Source organism: Neovison vison, chromosome 2 (assembly GCF_020171115.1).
Source record: "Neovison vison isolate M4711 chromosome 2, ASM_NN_V1, whole genome shotgun sequence".
In the NCBI taxonomy this organism is placed as follows: Eukaryota; Metazoa; Chordata; class Mammalia; order Carnivora; family Mustelidae; genus Neogale; species Neogale vison.
The window spans coordinates 52,593,334-52,610,405 of record NC_058092.1 but is presented as its reverse complement, the minus strand read 5'-3'; the positions used below and the strand labels follow the sequence as shown (position 1 = coordinate 52,610,405).

Here is a 17,072-nt window from a genome sequence, read left to right as displayed (position 1 = left end):
GGACAAACGTTCCTAGTGGCAAGAGGTAGTTGCTGTTGCACTGTTAGCTGAGAACCCACTCCCACTTCCAGGCTTTTGTACTCGCTGGACCTTGCTGGAGGGCTCCCCTCACCACCCACAGCCATGGTGCTCACGCCTTTTAGCGCAGGTCTGGGCTCCAAAGTCACTTTATCCCAGGGTCTTCCCTGCCACTCCACAAAATGGCGTCCGCCCCGCCCCACCACTCCCCTCCTCACAAGTTCTCCCTCCGGCTTCCATTTCCTCAGCGCTTACTGTGACCCTATAGAACATATATTTCTCCATTTTTAGACTTCTCCATGAGCAGGGGTTTCGTTGTGTTTCCTGCTTCACCCCCACATCTAGAACAGTGTCAGGCCCATAAATATTTGTGGAGTGAATAAAGGAAGCCCCATGGGTCCATTCACCAAGAAATGGAGACAAACTCTTGCTTGCTATCTGACCCTTGGATGTCAGATAAGATTTGAAAGTTTACCAGGTGTTTTCACATCCTTCATCTCCTTTAATCTTCCATAATCTTCAGGGAAGGAGTTATAATCCCCACCACAGAGAGGAAGAAATGAGACACCATAACCCAAAGCAGGACAACTTCCTGGAGAGGGAGAGGCCTGGCTTGGGTTCTGAACCTGACCCCAGCCTCCAGCACTCAGATGGAAGGGTCTCGGCCTCCCTCTGAGTTGTTTTGGTCCTGGAAGAGCAGCTGAGGTTCCCTGAGAAGGGCTGGTTTACAGAGAGGGGACTGAGAAATGCTTCTTATCACTTAGTCGAGCACCAAACATTACAGACAGCAGATTCTTGCTAACTCATTTGTCAAAATCAACGCACTCGTTAGGATCAGTTGTATAAAAAAATGCATTATGGGTTGAGGACCTTCCAGACTCCTGCTCTCGGGGAAGCCTCCCCAAGTCACCTCCTGATTCCCTCTCAGTCAGTCAACTGCAAGCCCTGATTAGCTGCCCACCTGCCACGCATTCAGAATCTGCCCATATCCTGACTGTTCAGCAGTCATGCTCCCACCAGAAGTGCGGGTAGCCCCAGCCCAGTACCTAGCCCCTGGGAAGCCTTACTCAGTACATATACTGACCAACTACCCTCCCAAGTAACACTGGGAGGGCAAACACTGACACAGCCCCAGCCCTTCTTCTCCCCACCATGGCCTTGGCAGCCAAGAAACCCACTTTGCTAAACTCCCTTTCCTCTTCCCCTTATGAAGAAAAGGTGGCCCAGCCTGAAATTGATGGTTCAAGGGATTTAAAATGCAAAGACTCCCGGGCCTTTCTGGCCATATTTGCATCCAGATTGCTCGCAAGTTCAAAACTTAGAGAATTTTTTCCCCTCTGCTTATTAAGCGAAAGAAGAGAGAGTAAGAGTTCCCCAGGGGATATTTCCCTAGTAATGAGACCTTTCAAAATTCCTGAAGAAAGAAAGGGGAGGGAAGAGCAGGAGGACCAAAGGAGGGAGGAGAAGGGTTGTCAGGGCAGGGAAGAATCACTCACCACCCCCTCTCCTCGGTGGCCCTCACAGCCCAGACCTGCCTGTAGGCTCAGCCACGGTGCCCTCTCCCCTGTGGCAAGGGGCCAATATCTTCAGCACCTTCTTTCAAACATACTGTACATGAAAGAAGAGAAAGAGGAGGACTGTAAGGGAGAATTTTAATTTGTTGCCAATTAAGGGCAGAGTGACCCTAATTTATAGCAGCAGAACTCAAGAGTTATCACAGATTTTTCATCTTGGGAAAACAGCCCAGTTCTCGAGCTACCCACTGCTCCCCTGCAAACAGAGCCCACAGCAGGTTTAATTGAGTCCAGATTGACTTTTTACAGGGTTGAATTCCTCATCTTTTGGAAGAGATAGCCTTGAGATTTTCAGTTGTTCAAAGATGCAGTTTTAAACGGCCAGACAGTAATGGCAGAGCAAGCTGGAAGTATCCCAAGCTCTAGGAAGTAAGACCAAAACTCGGGAAAAGTAAGTAGAGTCCATTCAGCGGGCCAGCAGGTAACCGTATCAGCTGTGATCCAGACCCGGACCCCACTCTAAGGAGCATCCAAGCCAGTGATAGAAAAGATCATAGATGGGGCGCCTAGGTGGTTCAGTTGGTTGGGCAACTGCCTTCAGTTCAGGTCATGATGCCAGAGTAGCAGGATCAAGTCCCGCATCAGGTTCCCAGCTCCGTGGGGAGTCTGCTTCTCCCTCTGACCTTCTCCCCGCTCATGCTCTCTCTCACTCTTTCTCTCTTAAAAAAGGAAAATTTAAAAATATATATATTTTAAGAAAAGATCATAGATGCACAAATAAATACTTAATTACAAACTACAATGAAGAGGAAGTGGGAACCCAATGGAGTCTGGCAAGTCAGGGAAAGGACAATGAAGCCAGAGCAGGACTGGTAGCTGATAGGTTGAGAAAGGACATTTCTGTGGCAGGGGACAGCCCATGGGAAAGCCACCACATACAAAGGTGCCAGATGAGACCAAAGAGTGGGGGAAGGCAGACTGACAAGCAGGAAAGTCCTGTCATGGTATCCTTGGTACTATTTTGGTCATATTCCCACCCTCTCACTCCCCCTCCTTGATCCCTTTAGGACTTATTCCCTGCCCCTACACCTGTGCATTTCCTTCTGGATACTATGTATCCCTTCCTCCAGCCCTCTTTGCCAAGTCCACACCCACACCTTTTCACTTAGTCCCTTTTGCATTTTCAGAAAAGCTCCCACACAGTCATTAAGTCCTGGGCAGTGCCCAATTCTGACAGCAGGAGGCACTCAGGTGTCCCTCCTCTCCAGCTTTGACCACTCGGACACTGCATATTGGAGAGAAACAAATTAGTGTTGCTTGGCCATCTCCACCTCCTTCAGAAGACCCTCCCGGTAATTCTGAACAATGCACACTTCTCTCCTTGATCTACACAACAATGTATGCAGCTTCCTTGTGACACACAATCACACTAATTCAGCGTTCGCTCAACGCATACTTGGTGATTTCGAACCGAGTGGAATGTGCTGGACCAGACAGCAGTTAACTAAGATTGAGTCCCTGCTCACAAAGAAGTGAATGGAAAGGAAAGTGGCTGGTTATATGACAGCGGAGAAGTTATTTAACATCTCTGAGCCTCTGTTTTCTCTTGGGAATAAAAGTGTGGCTTCTTTTATGAACAGAAATATAATCATGTATAGGAAAGATGATCAGAGATGCTCTCTGAATAGTAGGATTGTTAGTGATTTTGTTTTCATACTACATTTGTGATTTTATCTTTATTGAACGTGTATTTTCTCATGAGAAAAAGCACTAAAAATGCTTCCTTCAGGTTAAAAATAATGGCATCATTTCATTTTGTTGTGATTATTAGTGAGGTAAATTGTGTGTATGGTCGGGGCACGGTCACTTCACCCAAAGCAGAGTCTCCGGGCTCTGAACAGAAAAGCTCAGAGATGTGGAGATGACACTGGGCCACTGGCGGGCCTTTCAACAATGTCTGCCCAGGATATCAAGTCATTCTCTCCCTCACACAATCTTCTTTCCAGGGCAGAGACGTAGCCAAGGCCATCTCCCAGCTTCCCTGCCCCAGGAGGACCACCCCTAAGTCCCAGGAATGGACTACGGTTACCCCAGCACAGTGAGGGTAGGGGTCAGAGGTTACAATTGGCGCTCTCCCCATAACAACGCTGGAGGACAGGCAGGCGCAGTTTCTTTTCCCAACTGATAAAGGAGCAGAAGGAAGCAGTGAGGGGAGGGGGCAACAATTCTAGAGAGACGAAAAAACAGGATTCTGCTACAAAATACAAAATGTCTTGCCAGATGTAGGCGTCATTGTAGATGCTCAATAAATGACAGTGACTATGATTATGAAGATTAAAATCTAGGTGTTAGGCTGAATCAGAATAAGTGAGTGTGGCTTAGGCGACCTCTCTGGAAATACTGACTGCATGTGGGGGCACAGGGCAAGGAAGGGCGGAAGGTGAATTCTTGAGTGTGAGAGACAGGGCGTTGAAGAAGAAGATTTCAGGAAAGAGAGATGGGGAGAGAAACCAGCATGACCCTGCTGTGCCAGCGAGCTGGGGCAGGTACTAGAGTGCCCAGTTTCTAGAAGCTGCAAGATAGAAGCGCCCTAAGCAAAGGTCAGAGCAGTGAGCTTTGATTCAGTGTTATTCTCATACCATTTGGGGGTCTCCACCTTGCCTCCCTAACAAAAACAACGAATGTCCTACGGGAGGGGATGTTGCCCATATATTTCTTCGGCATCCACTTTAGTTGCTAAATAAATATTTAACCAAATAGAATTGCCAGTGACTTCTTGGTAGTTTACACAGGACACATCACTCGACAGATGAAGGGACTTTGCCTCTTGGGTCCCTTCTTTCCTTTGCTCCCCTGAACCCACACTAAGCAGGGAGACCAGCTGTCGTGTTGATTTGATTCTATCAGTCTGGGGGAAGAAGCCACTTTCACCAACGTCCTGGGTTGGTTGAGAAGCTTTCTAAACCTGAGGCAAAGAGGTGGGAGAGTTAATTATAAAAATTATGACCATCTCATCTGTGTATATAGTTTTAACCCCAACACAACCATGAAATCTGGCAATTACCCCTTAAAAAAAAAAAAAAATCAAGTTGTAAACCAGTGTAAGGGGGAATGCTTTCCTCCCCACACTCAGTGCTACTTGTTGGGGAGGGAAACAAATTCATGCTAAGTGCTGGGCTGTCTCTGCCCCGCTACTTCTTGCAGGAGCTTGCTTAGTATAATACAGTGACTCATTGATAAATTGGGTAGAACAAACTGGGCATGCTCAGCTCTGTTCCTCCCCTGCTCAGTAGGGAGGAGAAATTACCTTTATCAGGTGTCCCCTGGAAGAACCCTTCTCCCCTCCCCCCCAGCCCATTGAGACTCTCTGAAGATTCTCTGGCCACAGGCAAAGCACTTGATTCTTCAGTTTAAGAACACCAGATGTGAGTGGGCAGAGGGCCCCGAGCAGCACAGAGAGAAAGAGCACACGCAGGACACACCAGCACACTCAGAACATCATCAAAAAATGTTGCTTCTTGTTGCCAGCAGTCTACACAGCTCCTCTCAAACAGGCAACATTTGGGACTGGAAGTTCTTTGAAGGGAGGAGGTAAACAGCCACCACTAAATTAAGCATTGCTTTCTTAAGGCATGCCTTCCAGAGGAATCCGTAGCTTTCATCACACCGAAAGTTCAGGTGGGGAAAAGAAAAACAACCAAGACTCTGCAGGGAGTATGAAAATTATGTAAAAACTATTAAGTACCCAAGCTGGAGTGAAATCCAAGAGTGAGGACATAATCTCTCTTATGGAGAAAAAGTACAATAAATTGCTTTAATGTACCCTCAAACCCATCAGAAAATAGGGCCAGTTCCCCACAAAAAACAGATAGGAGTCTTTCAAGGAAATCTAGGATTTCGGGCAGCAGGATCTGACTTTACCTTAGGGTGTTTAACCATCCCAGAGCATAAGAAAGTCATGTCCTTGACAAATATTAATATAATTTAACCTAAAAGTTCCAAGTGCTAGGAAGGCCTGCATGATTTTGTTATAAAATTGATTATATTGTAAAATAAAGGCCAAGAAGGTGCTAAGTTTCAGCAATTTTTCCCCACCACATCCTGGGAAAAGTTCAAAGGAGGAAGTACCCTCGTGCTGGTCTCCATTTATGTCAGAGGAATAAGTGAGCACACACGGAACATGTCCCAGGAACTGTATGAGCTCCCCATGGTCCCCACCACCACCCTGCCAAGCACCATAAGCATCATTGGACCTCCCATTGTGCAGGTGAGGAAAGTGAGTCTCAGAGAGCTCAGGGCATTTGCTGGCAGGGAAGCAGTGAACCCAGTTTCACACCAAGACCTCCTGATGCCAAAGCCCTTTCCCCAGTGGCTCTTCCCCCTGCCACAACCACCAACCACTCAGGACATTCATTCCTTGTCTGTAAGTAAGTTCTCTCAGTCTATTTGCAAGTGACTTTCCTTAGGCTACAGGAAACCTAGCTCCAGGTCCCATCTACAAATGCCTTACAAACATTTCTGGGGAAAAAAAAAATGCTCATTTAAGGGGAATCAGATAAATTCGCCTGCTAGTAAAAGTACAGTGAAAGTAGACATGTATTAGTTTCTTGGAGTCACGAATCCCAAACACAGGTAGTCTTTTAAAACTGAAAGCACTATGGGCCTGAAGTCAAAGAGGCTGGGTTTCCAGCAGCTTCCATCCGCTACAGTGACCTTAGGTGAGCTGCCAACCAACCACACATGCCTAATTTTGAAAGGAAGAGAGAAACAGAAATAAAGAAATCCCATTTTATTGGATTATTTGGAAAATTAATGACAACATTATACATGAAATAATTTTGTAAGCTGCAAAACCCTATACAAATAGAGGATTTCATTATAATTATTTTGATTCCACTATTTGGCTGGGATCTTATAGGGAATTTGAATCATCAGACAGATTTTTAAAAAATGCTGAGCTGCATGTGGTATGGCATAATGCTCAAGGAAGGACAAAACCCTGGGCTCAGATTCTGGTTCTCTCACTTCACTTGCTGTGTGACTTAGAGCAGGTTACTTACCTTCTCTGGACCTCAGTTTTCTTATCTCGAAAATGGGGATAATAATTCATGCCTCCCTCATAGGGTTCCCTGAAGACTGTGGGAGTTAAAGTACTTAGACTACTTAAAATGGCTCTTTGGCAGACAGGATGCTGGATGAGTTATCATTACAATACTATTATGATTCTCATCAAGGAGGCAAAATATGGACAGGGATTTATTAGCCCGCACTATAAAACGAAACTGCTACAGCAGACATCCTATACCTTTGACAAGCAGCCCTGAAATGGACGTCATTTTTAACTCTCCAGGATACTCTTCTGGAGAGAAAGGTACATCCTCATGCTCCCAGTGAAACCTTGCTCCCCCCACCCACCCTCCTTCATATGCAAAAAACATAACAGGCACCATTTAAGGTCCTCTTTTTCTCCGTTACTCTCCATCCATCCCATGGACACTAGCCTCAGGCCAGGGTGAAGCCCAATTTAAGAACCCAGGACAGCTGCTCAGAACTCAGGACACCTGCCCTGCTCGGGCAGGTCCGTGGACACCAGGGCAGCTACAGAATGTCTAGCTCCTCTTCTCCTGTCCCCATCTTAATCCTCCCTATCCTTCAAGGCTCACATCACATTCCACTTCTTCCCAAAAGCCCTCTCACTCCTCAGCATTCTGCTTCTATAACTGCCAACTCTGTACTCACTGGGGGTATAATTATTTCACAAGTGCCTATTTTATTGCCCCTAAAAGGTAAACTCCCCAAGGGCTAGTCATAGTGCTCCTACCTTCCCCACAGTGCTTAGCCCAGTGCTAGAAACCTCGTATACGTGCCATAAATAATTTGGGAAGGGGTTTAATTCACTGGAAGGAGCCCAGAATCCATGTGAACTGGTCAGATGCCAGCTAGGTCTAAGCCTTTCCTCCTCCCCACCAAACCCATGGTAAATGTTGCTACCAGGTCACAGCATTCCCTCCCAGAGATCCTGGAAGAAAGCTCGGAATCCTTCTCAACACTGCACTGCAGGCAGCCAATACCAACTGGCTAGAAAAATGAACCCATTTTGCCATCTCTGCTTCCTAGGCACTTCCTTCACGGAGTCCCTGTGGCACAGGGACTTAACCATCATTGTCATAACCACCGCACTCCGTTGTACACAGCTGTTGCCTGGTTTGCCTCTACCAGACCAGTGGCTTTCAAGCCGTTGAGCGTGAGCCAAATAATAACCCAAATCAGCAGAAGCACAACTGAAGCTAAAGTTTCCTGAAACAATACTCAGTTCATATATATATATATATATTCAGTTCTATAATGTTAGTTAAGGTAACATTAGAAGCTATTACTGATAAAACTCTGAAATCTCAGCCTTTACTACCATAGAAGTTTTTTTCTTGCTCACATAAAACCTGAACAAGTATAGAAGGGCAGGTGGCTTCCACAGTGCCATGATGAAGGGAGGGTTCCAGGTTGTTTCTAACTTGGGATGTCTTCAACAGATGACTTCTGGGTTACCATGTTCAGAATCATAGCAATCCTGCCTGGAATGTTTTTTAAGGACCAAGCCGTTAAGTGTCCCTTGTAAGTGACACTCTTTGCTTCATTCCATTGGCTAATATTTTGTCACATGGCCTCACTTAACTACAGGGAACTAGGAAGTGTAATCTTAACCAAGTTACCAAGAAGATATGGAAACAGATTTTCTGATCAGCTAGCAATCTCTGCCGGAGATCTGCCGTTTGAAAAAACCCTCCAAGGCAAGGACCTAGCCTTATTCACTCTTAGTCCTAGTGACTAGCAAAATATTTGGCTCACAGTAAGTGCATAGAAAATATATGACCAAAGATGTCTGGGTGGCTCAGTCTCTTAAGCATCTGCCTCCGGCTCAGGTCAGGACCCTGTGATCCTGGAATCTAACCCTGTGTGGTCAGACTCCCTGCTCAGTGGGGAGTCTGCTTCTCCCTCTCCCTCTGCCCACTACACCCCCATCCCGCCTCTGCTCCTGCTTTCTCTCTGGCACTGGCATTTTCTCTCTCAAATAAATAAATAAAATCTTAAAAAAAAAAAAATGATGTACATTCAGTGAATGAGTGGAAAACATGATTGATCCCAGCCAGAGCTCCAGGAATGTCACACTTCCTGATTAGGCATTGTGATTCTCTCCAAATTCACACCTGTGCAAATCCCCTTCCCCACACAAAGCAGAGCTGAGTCCAAAAATCTGGATTAGGATAGGTGGGAAAAATACCAGAGACACTGTCGTAGTGTCATCTTTTCCATTTAGGGACTACACGGCTACTTATTCTTCCAAATCCATGTCTGCTGAAAAGGAACACTGTGAAAAAATTAAGAGCCCAGGCTTTTGAGGCAGATAAATCATGGCAGGGCCTTTCTCCAGCTATGTAACTATAGCAGGACTATCACTGAGCACTCACTATGTGTGTGGCAAGGGGCTAGGCATTTTCCACACATCACCCCATTGCATCCTCGCAACAAGCCTGTGAAGGACACTAACATTCTCTCTCCAATCCCTTGGGTGAGCACTGATGTCTTCTAACCCTGTGTTCCCATAGCACTTTCCTGTAATTCACTCATGGGAGAGGTAGTTGGCATAGGGAGGTACATGTCTGTTCATCCAGTCTCCCCAATTATACTCCAAAGACAGTGGAAATAACATACACTTGAGAGTCAAAAAAAATCTGTTCCAAACATCTACGTTCAAATGACACATACCAACTAATAGTTTGTGAGAGGTTCACCAAGACATGGCCTGAGACTCAATTTCCTTATCTGTAAAATGGGGTCAGAGGTCCAACCATAAAGGGCTGCTGGAACATAGAAACTTGATATCCGTAAAGAACTAGGCCTGGCACATAATAGGTTCTTCAAAAACTGAGAATTTCCCTCCTCCATCTCTCCTGGAGGGCGAGGGTAATGTTTTATTCCTGGGCACCACACCATATTTGTCTAAAATATATAATAAATGTTAGTGGCAACGCATTGAATGACTAGGTTTACCGTTAAAAAATAAAAATAGAGGGGCGCCTGGGTGGCTCAGTGGGTTGAAGCTTCTGCCTTCGGCTCGGTTCATGATCCCAGGGTCCTGGGATCGAGCCCCACATTTGGCTCCCTGCTCAGCAGGGAGCCTGCCTCCCTCTCTCTTTCTCTCTGCCTGCCTCTGCCTACGTGTGTTCTCTGTCAAATAAATAAATAAAATCTTTTAAAAATTTTTTTAAAAATAAAAATAAAAATAGAAAACACAAACTGTGCCCTGGTCTTTAGAAGTTCGTTTTATCTCCCCTCCCCCTTCCCACACTTCATTACTCTTCTCTTTTTGGGTAACGTGAACTTTTTTTTTGTACTCAGAAATTTTAAATGGCTAACAGAGCACCTCAGGATTCTTTCCTCCGGCCATTATCCTTCTCTTTTAAGTTGTGCTCAGCAAGATTATTTGGATATTGGAGCTACAAACGGTCAGATTACAAGTGGAGGTCCCTGAAATGTAACATTCCCCATTGCAGGATTCTGGAATTACACCAAGCACCAGGGAGGGGTTGCTCTTCCCCAAAGAGCTTGCTGTTCTGAAAAAAGCCTTTGTTTTAAGGCTTACAAAACGGCCCTGTGGAATCTCCCATCTGGGTCCTCAGCACTGGCCTGAGTACTGCTTCGTTCTAGAGGGCCTACAAGCTCCCTTAAAACAAAATACTCACGTGTCTTAAAATATTGTAAGAACTGCTGCTCTCTGAGTCTTGGTTCGTACCTTACAGAAAAACAATCATTGTTTTGAGGGCAAATTTTGTGATTTTTCCAGCAAGCTCCCGACACTGACAGTAATGAGCACACTGTGGGTTTACTAGGTCCGTGATACCGCGCTAGGTGTCCTATGTTCATTATCCCCTTTAATTCTCACCAAAAAAAAAAAAAAAAACCAGTAAGTCAGACACTACTCTTACCCCATCTTGCAGAGAAGGAAACTGAGGCTCAGAAGTTCAAAGAACTTTGCCCAAGTCCACATAGCCAGCAAGTAGCCAAGCCCCCGTTCGAACCCTAGTCTGTCATGGTCTAAATCCCATTCCATTTCTGTTATTCCACATTACCTCTTTAAATGGCCATAAACGAAGATCCTTTCTGCATAGCAATACTGTAGAAAATAAACAGCTTGAACTGGTTGATCTTTTAAGGTCCCTTTCCCCTCTTAAAAAAAAAATCTATGATTCTATGGAGAGAAGGAGAAAAAAGGAAATGTAAAGAGGCCAAACATTATGAGGCTTGGCTTATCAGTATTTAATAACAGCTTTTGGATCAAAACTCTACAGAACCTTATTTATGGACAGACAGTTACTGTTAAGCAGAGCCTTTTTATACAACCTTTTCATCTGAGGATGTTGTAGCCTTCTCCTGCCTTTCTATTAGTGAGAGATGGGGTGTGAAATTTGCTGGCCCTGCCAAGATTATCCCATTAAATTATCTGCCCTCTTCCCGTGTAATTCACTCAGGGGCAACAGTTTGCGACGGGGGCCGGTGGACGTCCGTGCCGGGGCGCTCGGAGGGGGAGGTGTGAAGGAAAAAGTTCAGGTGGTGGGAGCATCCCAATGACATAACATCAATCCACGTTTCGCTGCCTTACCAAAATAAAGTGGATGCCACAATTATCCCATTCCTAAACAAACTGAAAACCCCAACCGAGCTTACTGCAACAAAGAGAGAGCCTTTTTACTGCTGTTTATTTTTATTTTGTATTCGTTAGCTTTTTAGATATTCCTGGCATGCAAGTCAGGCTCCGTGTAACAAGCAGCTGCATTTAGTTAAGGATTTCGAAGAGTTTTCCCCACCCCACCCCACCCCCTGCCATCCCCTCCCCCTCAACTCCAGAGGGCCTTCTCAGACTCCTAGAAGACTATTCCTTTCTCTTCATGTGTCTACACAACAGTTTCTCCTGTCACACCGCAGGGGAATTAGGAAGGCCAGCTTGAGGCCCTTCTCTTTGAAAAGGAGGTCTCAGAGACTCGAGTGTTTTCCTAGCTGGGGCTGGATTTGCCAGGGTCTGGTCTACATAGGGACCTTGGAGCTGGCAAGCCAGCTCTTCCACTAAAGAGAACTCCAATAAATCACTCTGCTCAGCCTACAACCCCAGTTGTACACCAAGATGCAAATACAAAGGCACTTCATCAAAACATATCTCATCGCTGGTTGGAAGAAACTGCCAGACACACTCCTCAGACCGCATCAAAGTTATAGTTCAGTACAACAGCATAATTCCTCCTGATCAGAGGTGCAGACCACCAAAGAACCTTCTGGTCTATCCCTGAGTTGCAGCAGAACTACTGGCTCAGGGAACCCCAGCACAGAAAGAAAAATTGAAGTTAACTGTCTCCAATCATTTCTTGTAACCTCTAGATAGAGCTAAGAAAACATCCCATTGCTCTTGGAAAACATGGGGAATTGGCACCTTTGGCCCATACGTAGTGTAAATTCTAAGACTTAAACCAGCATAGATTGTCTAGGGCAGCAGAGAAGAGCAAGAACTCAGGGACTGGTTTGGAAGCTCAGCAGCCACTTCCTAGCCATGTGACCTGAAGAAAGTCACTTAACCTCTCTGTGTCTAAATTAAAATGAGCTAATTATGCCAGTCCCCTCATAGATTTGTGGTGAGGAGGCAGTGAGCTAATATTGGCAAATTGCTCAGAATAGTCACTGGCCCATTATAAGGACTACCCAAGTGTTTATTAAATGAATTGTATAAACAGAGGCATTTCAGAATGCTTGTTTTCAAGGAAATACATACTTACTTGAGGTCAAAGGACTTGGCACCATTCTTTAGTTTCTCCTAAACCCCATGACACCTGGCCTGGTGGAAGGGAAACCGCAAAAGTGAGGAGACTCCACAAATTCTGTAGATCTGGTCTCGGGCCCAGGATCCACCACCAACCCTCAAGCCCCCACAACCTACCCAGGAAGGCAACTTATTACCCCAGGCATCAAACACTCCACAAAACAATGGTTCCCATCTTTGGGGGATTGCTGTTTTCTCAGAATATCAGATTACAGCTAGAAACATACAACCAAAAATATGCAATTATTTTTTGTATATTATTTCTGGGGGGTTGCATATTCTTGGTTTCAGGTACCCCAACTTAAGACCTCTCAGATGGGTGCTCTTCTCTAGTACTTCACACACATGGTTTCATTTTAAATCTCTTAACACTTACTGGTTCAGAAAAACCAGTCAACAAGCAGAGAAAAGATTCAAACCCATGACTCTTAAACTCCAAGGCCTAGGCTCATAACCACTAAGTTCTACTGTTAACTTCTACTATACACCATTCAAACTAAATGATGGGGCAAGAAAAGAAAAAAGTCCTTGAAAGTATGTCATGTTACATTTTTACTAAGAGCAAATATGACACCACAGTTTTACATGCAACCAAAAAAGTTATTCTCCATTCAATAAAAAATCTATGGACTACTTACTATATAGATGCATACATGCATGTCATTTATATGTAGATATACATTTACATCAATATACACATAGGCTACAAAGCATTCCATTCTACATAAACGCTGTGCAAACTTTTCAAAAATTTTCAAAATGGGGTATGTGGTCTCCATCAAACCACAGCCAAAATGGATACTAATGGATGCAAGCGACACACCATTTAGAAACTTTAAAGTCTAATTTGAAGGCTGGGCTCACCAGGCAGGAGAGTGAGAAAGGAAAATACAGACCAAAGCTGAGTTTTTAAAGACTCCTAAGTAAATATCAGAAAGATAAGCCCAGCATCCGTGTAGCAAAACAGCCTACCAGGTATGCTGAACCAATATAGAGGATTAAACATTTCCAACACACAGCCAGACACAGCTTGACCACACCCTTTGTCCACTGGGCCACTGTGTGGCCCCCCCTAGGGAGGATTTTCAGGCATCTCCAATAAAGTTGGGGCTGGCTGACTTGGCTTTCAGTGTTTTCACCAGGAAAGCTGACAGTCTTACTGCCCTCAAGAGACTCCTATTCTAAAAGTAGACAGGACAGACAGGTATTAAAATGGCATTGGAAGGTTTGGAAGGTTTATGAAATGAGAGCAAACACAGTAGCTGGCCACCTCCCTCTGACTCTAAGAGGCAAACCACATAATCTACAGGATTCTGAGAAAGGCAAAATGGGTTCCTAAGGCCCTAAGTGCTGAGTACACAGTATTAATGGCTTCAGCTTCCCAGGAAGGTTTAGTCCTAGGTAAGAAGGAGGTAGGTGAGGAGATCAACAATAAGTAGGCCAGAAAAAGTAAATATAAAGGTTTGCTCCTCCTGGCTAACAAAATTAAAAAATAATGGGAGAAATACTGAGCATTTTTTTAATAAGTAACTGAAAGCTGTCTCCCCTTAAGCTCATTTCTTGAGCCAGTGGTTGGGTTACCTTAAGAATCCTGAATCAGACAAGAAAGTAAACCCAAGTTCCCCTGGAAGACTTGTCCCCAGAGAAAAAAATCAAGCATTCACAAAAATGGAAAGGGATGTATACTATGACAAATAAGACAAAAATAACAGATTTGAGCTCACTACTGAAGAGTTTGGAATAGGCAATACTCTTTTTTTTTTCTTTTAATTTTTAAAGCCTGTATACAGTTAGACAAGAAAATTTGGCTGACTGCTGATAATAAAATTGTCTTACACGCAGCAAAATCACTGCATGGACGTTTACTTAAAGGCAGGTGACCAAAGAAAGGTCCGCTCCTCCCCCCTCCTACCCCCATGATCCAAAAGCAACCACTGTTGAAAGATTATGTATAAGTAAAAGAAGTTGAGAGGATATAACCAAATTAAACAAGGACCCAAGCTAAGAGCCCTTCCCTGATTATCTTCACCTCAATTTGCTGGGCAACTTGACATAAGAAGGATGTTTCCGTGGGTTAGGCAGCATGGCCCAGTTTTTACTTCTGACCCAGGTGTTGTGGTGTGGGGCCAGATGTTTGGCGTCCCTGAAGGAACCAAACATCCAGGAGACCAAGCTGTTTACATTTCATTAGTATTTTTCATCAGGAAGGTGCACTCCCTGCTGATGTACATCTTAATTACAATTAGGAACTGTATTTACCCGGAGGGGCCTCTAGATTACCACAACCACACTAGGGGATCAATTTCAGAATATTTCTCAGAAAATGTGGTTCTCAAACTCAACTCTAAGAAATCAAAATTCACACACAACTTCAACTTCCTTTCGAGTGTGTTCCTACCACAAAAACTATGAGCTAGATTTTAGTAAAAGTTAATTCTGCAGCCATAGTCTAAGTACTGAATAGATCTTTGCCCCTCAACTGCTAAATAACCCAAAGTCTTTTCTTTTCCAAAGCACAGCGCGAACTTAAAAAATCAAAGATGCATAATAAAAGAGCAGAAACCTATTTATCTGCACCGGTTTGGGCTGGGAGTGGGGGAAGGCAGAATCCAGGGACTCCAGCACCCCCTCAAGAGATGCATGTTAAAAGTGAGGCCCAAGACCCCGGAGACTTTAATCAACTTTCCCCCTCCAACCTCCAAAGAATGAATCGGTTGTCTCCACAGGCGCAGCCGGGCTCTTCCCTCTCATTGTGTACCGGCTCGGACGCAGCAAGGATCCAAGCTTCCCGCAGTGAACTAAGACGCTCCGGCTTTCGGCGGAGTCTTTCTCTAACTGTTGCAATTGTCTTTGGAGATTACCAAAATCAAGTATGCATTAGATGGCCTTTCCCCCCTGCCTTGCGTGCAACACACACACACACACACACACGCACGCACATGCACACACACAGTGCTCAGAGAACTCTGGAGCAGCAGGCCGCCTCTGACAGCACATTTTGCACAAAGTGGCGGCGACCGCGGCAGCGCACACGTTGTGGCCTCCATCGTGAGCCTCCAGAGGCAGGAGCGCCGGGGATGGCGGATCTGTGAGGCCGCCCGAGGCTCGGGACTCCAGGGCTTTTGTTTGGGTCGGTGTGTGGACAGCCTGGGCTCTCGCAGGCAACACCGAAAATACCAACTCCCTCCTGGACCGCGCCTTCCGGGACGGCTGCTCCTTGGGGCTCCGTAGACTTGCCTGAACACCGCTTACGGCGCTTTAGAGGTCCAGCGAGGGACTGGGGGAACAACGGCACGGAGGCGCCCCCAGCGCCCCACGCCCCCCGACCCCTCCACGCTTTCTGTCAGCGCTGACAATTGCTGCTGGGCGCCCAGGAGGAAGCCCCCGGGATACCTCCGGACCGCAGCAGGGCTCCCGGGGCAAATCTTCGCCCGCCTTCCCGGCGCCCGGAGTCGCGTTTGCGGGACCCCCGACGGGGTGTCCGGCCGCCCCGTCCCCCTCGGCGGGCGCGGTGCTCCCCTGCTGCCCAGCGCCGGGCGGCGGACGGGAGGGTCCCCGGGGTCCGCGCGGGCCGGGGAGCCGGCGGATGCGCCTCTTACCTTGGGCAGCGGCCCCGCGCGCAGCCAGCAGCAGCCCGGCCAGCAGCGCCAGGAGCGGCGGGCGCGCCCCGCGGCGGCGCGGTCGGTGCATTCCTCCTCTCGCGGCGGCGGCGGCGGCGACGGCTCCCAGGCCGCGCGCAGAACATCCACGGGCTCTGCCCGGTGTCCCGGCCACCTCGTTCCGGCCGCTCTCCCCGCAGGATGCCGGGGGCGTCTGCAAAGTTCTTTGTCCCTCTAACCTGCTCCCTCGCTCCGCCCGGCCGCCTCTGGACCCCGTACGCGCGCGGGTCCCTCCTCAGCCCTGCAGCTGCAGCCTCGCCTCCGCCGGCCGGTCAGTCCCGGGCTGTCGGGGTCGCGCTCGCGGAAGGCGGGTCCCCCCCGCCCGGACTCGGAGAGGATTGCGCCCTACGCCCGGGGGCTCCCGTCCCGGGACTCTCTCGGTGGCGGCTGCGGCGGCTCCTCCCGCTCTGCACCCTCGCTCTCTGGCTCTCAGCCTCCCTCAACTTGTCACTTTCCACCAACTCTCCAGCCCAGCGCCCGAGCCCGACCAATGGCAGACGCGGGCTCAGGCCGGCGACCCAGCGCCCTCTGCTGCCGCCTCTCGACACCCGCACCTTCCCTGACTTGCCCCAACCCGGTCGCTCCCGCGCCTCTCACAAACCCACCCCCTCCCCCACCGTGCTTCAAACCCACAGCTGGACCTGGGGCTCTAGAGGCCATTTGACAGATGGGGAAGCCGAGGCTCGGGGAGACTTGTCCTGAGAGGCAAAGCAGTCCGTGGCTGAATGGCTCCGTCAGGAGAGCCAGATTCTAGCGGTCTCAGCTCTGCCACTGCTAGCTGTGTGCTTCTGGGCGGAAGAACATTGATTATGATACCAGTTTCCCCTTTGATTTCCCCCTAACCCTAGTGATTTATGTCTTCCCATTTTGTCCCCCCCCCATTTTGTCTTTAATTTCTACTTTCGTTGTATTGAAATCAATGTCATCTGCACCACTTCTTTTTGGAGATGTGTTGAGGATTTCTCTGTGGTCAGTTTTTGTCAATGTCTCGTGACCTCTTAAAGAAGGTGTTTTTCT

General features: G+C 47.1%; 1 protein-coding gene across 1 annotated transcript in view; it reads right to left on the bottom strand.

Moving 5' to 3' along the window:
* Window positions 1-16,037, bottom strand: part of ROR1 (receptor tyrosine kinase like orphan receptor 1) — a 412,387-nt gene extending 396,350 nt beyond the window's left edge. The window contains exon 1 of the mRNA XM_044238375.1: window positions 15,996-16,037. The gene's annotated coding sequence lies outside the window, so the exon portion shown is untranslated. The remainder of the gene's footprint in view (window positions 1-15,995) is intronic.
* Between the last annotated feature and the right edge of the window lie 1,035 nt (window positions 16,038-17,072).